Genomic DNA, 9,510 nt, shown 5'->3' with positions numbered 1-9,510 from the left:
AAACAAACACTTCAAAAGTAAAAACACAAAAGAGAAGTTATTAAAAAATTGTAAAAGTACCTAATGACCAATAATAACAAGTGAATCTTGAAGAACAAAATTTCTTTAGAGATTTTGCTTATATGGGTAGGGTTGCTATTAAAGAAGGAAGCACCTGCTCACAACGCACGTCTTCATCCTGAAATAATAATATGCACACGGTTAAATATGCAAGCAGGTCAAGTATGAGTCAACAAGGTTATCTCTTGGTTAATATCAAACATAAACCAAATCAATTCCACATCATCATCATCAGCATCATCGTACTCAGTATATCCCACCAATAGCAATGCTATGGTAGGGTCTGAGGAGGGTAAAATGTAGACAACCTTACCTCTACCCCATAGGGATAGAGAGGCTGCTTCCGATGAGACCCCCGGCTCGATAGTAGTTTTGCATCAAGCCTTGGACATAAGGCACATAGCACTCAATCATCGGGACACCGGCTGATTGATGCATGTGCCCTTGTCTTTCGGCTATCAACGCCACCACATGATGCCTGATTAACCTTCCCCCACTTTTAACGTTATTTTCACGAGATTAGTAAAATAACGTCAAAATTAGTGCAATTTTACTTTTGCCCACCCGAGAGTTCACACAATTTTACTTTTGCCCACCCGAGAGTTCACGAGATTAGTAAAATAACGTCAAAGTAACGCTTTATTGATATAAGCTTGTGAACTCACCAACCCCGTGTTGACACTTTTAGTATGTTATTCTCAGGTAGCCGAGACGAGCGCGCGGTATAGGATCATGCATTGCTTGAAAACGCTTTTTTTATGCAAACTATTTTAAAACTGTTATCATTGGGTTTAAGTCATCCTGCGTGATGCAACATTTTTTTATGGTTTTTACGCTTCCGCATTTAAATACTCGTAAACGTTTTCATGGTTTTGAAACTTTGTTTTATAGTTTGATTATAACTAATGAATCCGATCCTATTAGTTCACACCCTCTGACGGTAAAACTCCGTTAGTGGATTTTGCTGCCAAGGAAGTGCTGGTCGCCAACTTAAACAAGAATGAGGCCGAACGCGCACGCGATCAAGCTCATTCTACCCTTCAAGAGGCTCTGTCCAATAAGGACTGGCTTCTACGAGAAGCGTTGCCGCAGGTACGCATAGCTCCATAACTCTTTGCTTTTTGCTCTTTTTCTTTATACTTAGAAAAGTTTTTTTTTTGTAGGTTGTGCATCGGATTTTCGCGAATACATCCTATAATGATGCCATGAGTGCAGCCCTCAACGCTTCTCATGAGGATGGAGAGAAAGCTGGATTCTTGCTTGGTCTAGGATTTGCAGAGAAAGGCATCCCGCCTTCCAAATTTCCTCTACATGATGTTGACACAGAAGCTGCCTACGACCAAGCTGTGAACCAGTATGCTGCTTTTTCTCATCCGGTTGTGGAGAAGGTGAACGAAGTTGCTGCTGCTGATGACGGGCTAGCCGTTCTCAAATCTTTCCTTGAACAGCCGCAGCCAACTGATGGTGCGGGTTCAAGTGGGTTTGGAGGGAGTGGTCCCGAAGCCTGAATCTTGAGATTCCTCCCAGCCGTTAGGATAGATTTGTATTTTTTGTAGGCGGGTAGATACCTGGCCATTTTGTAATGTTTGAACGGCTTTTAATGTGAATATAAATGTTTTGTTAACGCCTTGCCTTGTAAACATTATATGATTTGTTCATGCATATTTTAGTTTAACTTAGCAATTTTCTAAGTGTTTCGAATAAGTTAACCTTTCGACACGTGTCAGATAATAGGTTAATGTTCTGTTTCCTCTATCATGATTGTGCGGGTAGGACCGTCACTTTCACTTAGTAGGATGACCAAACTTCATCTATGTCTGACCTGCGTGAAGGTTTTCCTCATCTTCCCCTTAGAAATTTTTGCTGTTTTTGTGTTTATGCGGGTTGTGCCGCTTTCCACACGCAATGACTTACTTCCTCCCTCACTTATTTATGCGGTGAATACGTCAGTTCATAAGTATAAAGGTAAGGCTATCAACATCAATGTGATAAGGAGAATCATTTCCATTAGAAGTGGCCCTAGGCCTGTTCGTTACAAGTTTGGAATTGATCTACATGTAGCATCTGCGTAATTGAGCTCCATTCCATGTTCTTGGGATGGGGGTGCCATCGAGCCTTTCGAGCCGGTATGCGCCCTTTCCCAGAACTTCTTTAATAACGTATGGCCCTTCCCAGACCGGGACCAGCTTTCCTGGGCGCTCTTGGTTTGAAGCCTCGTTGTTACGCAGTTTGTAGTCTCCGACATTGAAGTTACAGAGTTTCACCCGCGTGTTGTAGTACTTTTGCATTTGTCGCTTGTAGTTCTCTTCACGCGCTGCGGCTAAGTCTCTGCGCTCTTCGGTTAGCATAAGGTCTAACCGTCTTTCCGCGTCATTGTCTTCTGGTTGAATTACGACTCTTGGTGAGGGTAAACCAATCTCGACTGGAACCATGGCTTCAGTGCCATAGGTGAGGCTGAACAGGGTTTCGCCCGTGCTTGCTTTTTTCAGCCATCTGTTTGCCCAAAGGACATGTGGAACTTCGTCCACCCAGCCAGATCTATGCTCCAAGAGTCTTTTTCTTTATGTCGTCGACGATGCTGTTGTTTACTCTTTCCACCTCACCATTACCCTGCGGGTGTGCCACTGAGGTAAAGGTGTGGGTGATTTGAAGTTCTTTCAGCCACTTTTGTAGCTTCTGGTCAGCAAAGTTGGTGCCGTTATCGCTCACCAAATTCTGTGGAAGTCCAAAATGACAAATAATAAATTCCCAAATAAATTTTTTGATATGTTTTGCGGTTGTTTGGGCTAAGGGTTTTGCTTCTATCCACTTGGTGAAGTAGTCGATGGCTACCACTAGGAACTGAACGTTCCCTGCTGCTGTTGGAAATGGGCCGGTCACATCGATGGCTCACTTTTGGAATGGCCATGAAGAAGTGACTGGAACAAGTTCGTTCTTCGGGCGATGCGTGTTGGGTGAGTAGAGCTGGCAGGACCTACATTTTCTGATGTAGGCCAGCGCATCCGTGTGCATCCCCGGCCAAAAGTATCCCGCGTTGTTTAGCTTAGCTACAACCGCGCGTGGACCTGCGTGTATCCCACAGATGCCTTCGTGTACTTCCCTTAGGAGGTAGTCGGCATCTTAGTCGTCAACGCATCTGAGGAGTGAGCCAAGAAAATTACGCCTGTAAAGTATGTCATCAACAAGTTGATAGTTCAGTGATTTACAGCGTATCTTTCTTGCCTGTGTCTTTGACTCTGGTAGTATACCCGCTGCAAGGTAATTTATGATTGGTGTCATTCATGTTTCCGTGCCGGTTTGGATGACACAAATTTTCTTGTGCGGGACTGATGGCGCTCCAAGAAGTTCAACGCGTATGTCTTTTCCCAAGTGGGTGAAGGCTAACGATGCAAGCTTGCTTAACGCATCCGCAGATTTGTTTTCGCTTCGCTTGTTGTGCACAACTTTGCAATCGCTAAAATCGCGCATAAGGGTTTTTGCTTGTGCGAGGTACAGGGCCATTGTGTCGTTCACGGCCGTGTACGTCCCGTTAATCTGGCTGGCTACTAGCATGGAATCCACGTGGGCTTCCAAGTTTTTCACCCCCATCTTACGCGCAATTCTTAATCCGGCCAAGAATGCTTCGTACTCCGCTTCGTTATTCGTACTTGGGAAGTCCAGCCAAATAGCGTAAGTGTATTCTTGGCCTGCTGGGTTAGTTAGTTTCAACCCTGCGCCTGAACCTTCGTTGTTGGCTGCTCCATCAGTATAGAGTCGCCAGACATCGTTAATGTCTTGTGCTGGAGAGGGTTGAGCCTCTTCCTGGCACTCTTTTTCCCGCGATGCGGGGACTTCCGCAATAAAGTCGGCCTAGGCCTGGCCTTTTATGGCTGGTCTTGGCTTGTACTTTATCGCGTATTCCCCCAACTCAATTGCCCATTTGGCTAGGCGCCCCGACAATTCGGGTTTGCCTAGAACGTTTGCAAGTTTAAAGTTGGTGAGAATGGTGATTGGGTGACCTTGGAAATATCGTCTTAGCCTGCGTGAAGCCTGTACAAGCGCTAAGACTAATTTTTCCACGGTAGAGTACCGGGTTTCCACGTCTGTTAAGACGCAGCTTACATAGTAGATGGGCATCTGGATGCCTTTTCGTTCTACTAGTAAGACTGCCCTGGTTGCTCTGTCTGTGGCGGAGAGGTAGAGAATTAATTCCTCCCCCACTTCTGGTGCTGTGAGCGTTGGGAGTTCGGTTAAGCGTGACCGAATCTCTTGAAAAGTTGCTTCCGCTTCTGGTGTCCAGCGGAAGTGCGTTTTCTTCAAGCAATTTCTCAATGTTGACACGAATGGGAACGACCTATCCGCATGGTTTGCCAAAAAGCGGTTAAGTGCGACTAGTCGTCCATTCAGTGTCTGAGCCTGTTTGATGGTAGTAGGTGATTCCATTTTCATAATGGCTTCGACCTTTTCAGGGTTCGCTCTGAAGCCATCTTTGGTAACTATGACTCCTAAGAACTTCCCTTCTTCCATCCCAAAGGAACACATGCTCGGGTTGAGCTTCATGTTTATTTTTCTGAGCGTGTTGAAAGTTTCTTCGATGTCTTTCAACATCGCCTCTGGCTCGAGGCTTTTGATGACCAAGTCATCCATGTAAACTTCCAAGTTCCTCCCGATTTGGGCATGAAACTCTTTGTCCATCAGGTGTTAGTATGTGGATCCGGCATTCTTTAGTCCGAATGGCATCATTTGGTAACAAAATGTGCCATCGGGCGTTCGAAATGCGGTTTTATCCTGATCGTCAACGGCCATGTGGATTTGATGGTACCCTTTATACGCATCAAGGAAGCATTTAAGGTGAAACGGTGCTAATGAATCTACCTTAAGGTCAATTTCGGGTAACGGGTAACAATCCTTGGGGCATGCTTTGTTTAGGTCTTTAAAATCTATGCACATGCGCCATTGTTTGTTGGATTTCAGTACCATGACGGGATTTGCAACCCATGTTTGATATTTACTAACGCGTACGATGTCTGCGTCAAGGAGTTCCTTGACTTGGGTTCTACACGCGTTAGCCTGCTCGGCACCCATTACGCGACGCTTTTGTATGACCGGCGCAAACGCCGGGTCACACTTGAGCTTATGCTCAGCCTTACTTCGAGGTACACCAGTCATGTCAGCCGGTGTCCACGCGAAGATGTCGGCATTTTTTTGCAACAAGCGTTTGAGTAAGATGCGATGCATACCTGGGAATGCCATTGAAGGCCCATTCTTCTGGCTCAGAGGTTGTTGGTTTAGCCATCTTTAGTTTGGGTTTAGATGAGACAGATGCGATGCATACCCGGGAATGCCCGTGATCATAGCAACGCCCTCGGCTGTTGGCCATCCCATCATCCCATGGACCGAAGACACCACGGCATTAAATCTTGCCATCCCATCTCTCCCGAAGAGAATGTCGTATGTGTGGTATGGCTTCCTTATTACAACGAAGTCCACGTCTTCTGTGCGGGAGTACTTCCCGTCCGTGAGAGTGACGGGGAAAGATAGGATACCCAAGGGGGTGTTTGTGCTGCCGTCAAACCCTTCCATCGAGGCGTAAACCGTTTCAAGGCATTCTTTGTCTTCGTCGTCTAGCTTGTCGAAGAACTGCCTATACATGACCGTTGACGAAGCGCCGTTATCAGCAAGAGTGCGGGAGGTGATGTAGTGTCCCAGCTAGCTTTTGATGACTATGGGGCCTTCTTTGTTGGGCCCTCCTGGCACACGCGGGAAGCGCACTTGGCTCTGTTGTTCGTCATTTTCTTCCTCTGACGTTGCCATGAACCATGTGAATGCTGATGTCGACGGGCTTTCTTCCATTGCCCTTGTACCGATTGTCATTCCTCCCTCCGTTCTTGATTGACGCCATGAGGTGTGTGAGTTTCCCATCTTTGATGAATGTTTCGACGATATCCTTCAAAGATGTGCATTCCTCTGTGGTGTGGCCTTTTGTCCCGTGGAAGTCACAGGATTTGCTCTGATCAGCGTTATGACGCTGTCGGATTATTGGAGCCTTTGGCCATGGGAGTTTCTCGGTGGCAAATATCTCGGTGACGCTTTTGGTGAGTGGCGTCCATCTGGGATTCCGGTTCGACGAGTGCATGTTGTCCCTTCCGCCTAAGAGAGGGCGAGAGCTGGATGAGGTGTCAAAGTTTATCCTTGACCGCCAAATACCAAGCTTCCTCTTTTTATTTTGTCGGGCGGTACGGGCGTTATTTTCTCTTGTTCTCTGCGTGTAGAGGTTTGTGCTCTGGGGAAGATTTCTACCCAGTTGCTTCTCCGTCTCGGCAAAGCGTTTAGCTGCCGTCATGATGGCATCCCACGTGGATGGCATGCCATCTTTACCCGTCAACGTGCGGATGAGCTCTGGGTACTCAGCGCCCTGGATGAAAGCGGCTGCGAACAAGATCTTCGCTAATAGTGCCCAGACTTAGCTTCTTTGAGTTGAAGCGAGTGATGAAGTCTAGCAAAGATTCGTCTTCCTCTCGGATGCATTTGAGGATCGTCCATTGCTCTTCAGTATATTTTCTTTGTTGACTAAAGTGCTGGCTGAACTTGTGCTGGAAGTCTGCCCAATCATAGATGTGGTGTACCGGTAGACGATCAAACCACGCTCTGGCTGCCCCCACGAGCATCATCTGGAACAAGTACACCATGTGGGTTCCGTCCAATTACTGACGGTTGCCCCCGCTATAAATCTGTTCAAGTGATCGTCCGGGTCAGATATGCCATCGTAAGTGCCTATGTTAGACATCTGTTTGGCACTCTTTGGAGCGATTGCTTCCGCAATGTCCCTTGCAAATTTGGACGTTCCCGCATTCGCAACAGTTGGTCTGAAAGTTTTGGAGAAGTCACGTAGGTTTCCCCCCGTGTTCTTTGGTTTGAAGGTTCCCTCGAAATTTCTTCTCGAGTGGAAGTCTGCTTCTTTACGCTCCCTTTCGCCTTATGACGAGGGTTTGCCTCATTGTCAGATTCTTCTCAATCTTCATCATCCAAATACTCGTAATCATTGCTCATGTTGAGCTGTTGTCGAGTGCTTCCGAATTCGCCATTGGCCTGCTGGAGTGAACGTAAACGTTCGTTCAACTCGGCTTGGAATTCTTTCTGACGTGCTTCCGCCCAAGCTTTAACTTGATCTAGTGTTTGTCGGGGAAGCCTCGTCTGTTGTTTCTCCAACTGGGTATCAATGAATCCCAAGGGAGGATTGTTTACTGCACTTGCCCCGGCTTGGGTAACCGGGGTAGTGTTCGTAAAAATCGTGTATTCACCGGTGTTCCCCCCAGTAGCTGGGGTTGTGGTTACCGGAGTTTCTTGGTCACTCGGTGGCTTTGGCATTGGAGTAACCTTAACCATCTTTCCAGAAGTTTGAAAAAAGTGAGAAAAAGAAGAATTAGTTCTAGCTTAATGCACGGATGGCGCCAATGAAGAAACACTAAGTGACCCCGACAGATTAAGGATAATCTTAGGGTTAAGTAGATGTTTCCCACGAGGGTTAGGTCCGGCAAAGATGGTTATTCTTATCGACCTGCAAAACAGACACCGTGAGCTCGTCACTTAGAAGGGGGGGTTCATCCTTGTGACCACCCTCCGGCGTGAGAATCAGACTAGATTACTCTGAATATATGTGTATATAGAGAGAAATAGCTAGAGAGAAGATAAGATAATCGATACCGTTCCAAGGTGTTGGAGTATTTATAGCCGAAGGTAGGTTTCCAAGCAGGTACGGCCAGCTGTATATAATATTCCTTTTCCACCAACTATGGGCTACGTTCGTGCCACGATGGGAGTTGGTGGGTAGGCAGCGGCTGATAGTGACATTTTGTACTGGAGCGTGCTCCTCCTCGTACTATTGTCGGTGAGCTGTCACCCTGTGATTGGTTCATGGGTCGCTTTCGTCAGATCTTGTCTATTTGTCCATACCTTGGTAGGTGTAGTACAAAAGATCTTCTAGAAGCGTACGGACCAGCTCTTTTGGGCGGGAATATTCCCGCCCTGCTCATTCCTTCTTCAGGTGACATTACTGAAGTATAAGAGTTAGTGCCTTATGCGTGTAGCCTTACTGTTAGTGCGGGTAGCCTTCCTTCTTGGCTTGTACCCATAGCTGCAGGAACAGGCAGGGTACTGTACCAAGGGAGGCTTTCCTGCGGGAACAGCTGGCTTACTGCGTGTAAGGTCTTCATCTCTCTGAGCATGGTGGGTCCTGCGGATCCAGTTGGTCTTTGCGCAGACGTACCTCTTCAAGGTGAGTCTTGCGGGTCCAACTGGGCTTTGCGTGGACCTACCTCTTCACGTGTTTATTTAATTTTTTAGTTTTTTGAAGTTTGATTTACTTGACAAACATAAACTATTTGGGTAAATTTATGCCAAAGTTCAGAATTTTCTTAAAATGAATTGTCATGGGTTAACAACAATAATAATAATAACAAATTATATGTAAATTTAGAATTTTAAAGTATTAATATGTAAAAACACTACATTTAGTTTTTTTAAGGGTTAAACAGGTCGTATTCATGTCAACTCGCAAATACATGTCATGTTTGGGTTCATGTGTGCGAGACGATTTTCGGTTTCGTGTAAAATTTTCAAGTTCGTCTCGGGTTCGAGATGCCAACGCACGAACACGACCTGCTTAGCAGCCCTAGTCAGGTCAGTCCCACACAAGGTTCATGTAAAATTTCAGAGTTCATTCTGGGTTCAACATGCTAATCCATGAACACGACATGTTTAGCAACTGTAGTCGGCTCGGTCCTGCACAATGCACTTTTTATACTTTTTTTAATTTTTGGCACCTAATGGTTAAGCACGATTACACAAAAACTATAGCATTACAATAAGTATGGCTTTGTTTGATAAAGCAGTTTTTTTTGGGGGGGGGGGGGGTGTTATGCATCACTTTGAATGACTTTTGACCCAAATCTGCTTGGCCCGTTAAGGATCAGACGCGTCTATCAACACATTTTTGGCCAAATTGGAAACGGAAATTGCCAAAAAAATATGAATAATCATCATATTTAGAGTATATTTACCTCGGACCTTGGTTTTCGTTCATGGTTGATATAAGCAATTGTAGAATCAAAATCTTGCTGTGAAACTCTCATGACAAATATTATAAAGTTTAACAATCCGGTTATGATTAATTAAATGACATAATCACTTATTACATATCCAAACAAGTACAAAAAGATTAATATGTTCCATCATAAAACCAAAAGTTTTATTAATAAAATAACTCACCGCTGATAATTATAACTCACCAAAAGTTTGCAAGTTTTTTCCTCAAGTCATTTTCCGTTAGCTCGAGTCTCTGAATAGCAAGTCTACAAACATAGAATTCAGTTCATGATATTAAATGCGGAAAATAAAATTAACTGAAGTGTGACAGGTTCCATAATCTTACTCCTCTTCGTCAGAAGAATCAAATGATTCCACTAAAGGGGT

Source organism: Bidens hawaiensis, unplaced genomic scaffold, assembly GCF_021521415.1.
Source record: "Bidens hawaiensis isolate Kalapana, Puna unplaced genomic scaffold, B.hawaiensis_p1.1 tig00000888_1, whole genome shotgun sequence".
Taxonomy (NCBI): Eukaryota; Viridiplantae; Streptophyta; class Magnoliopsida; order Asterales; family Asteraceae; genus Bidens; species Bidens hawaiensis.
This window is presented reverse-complemented; position numbering follows the sequence as displayed.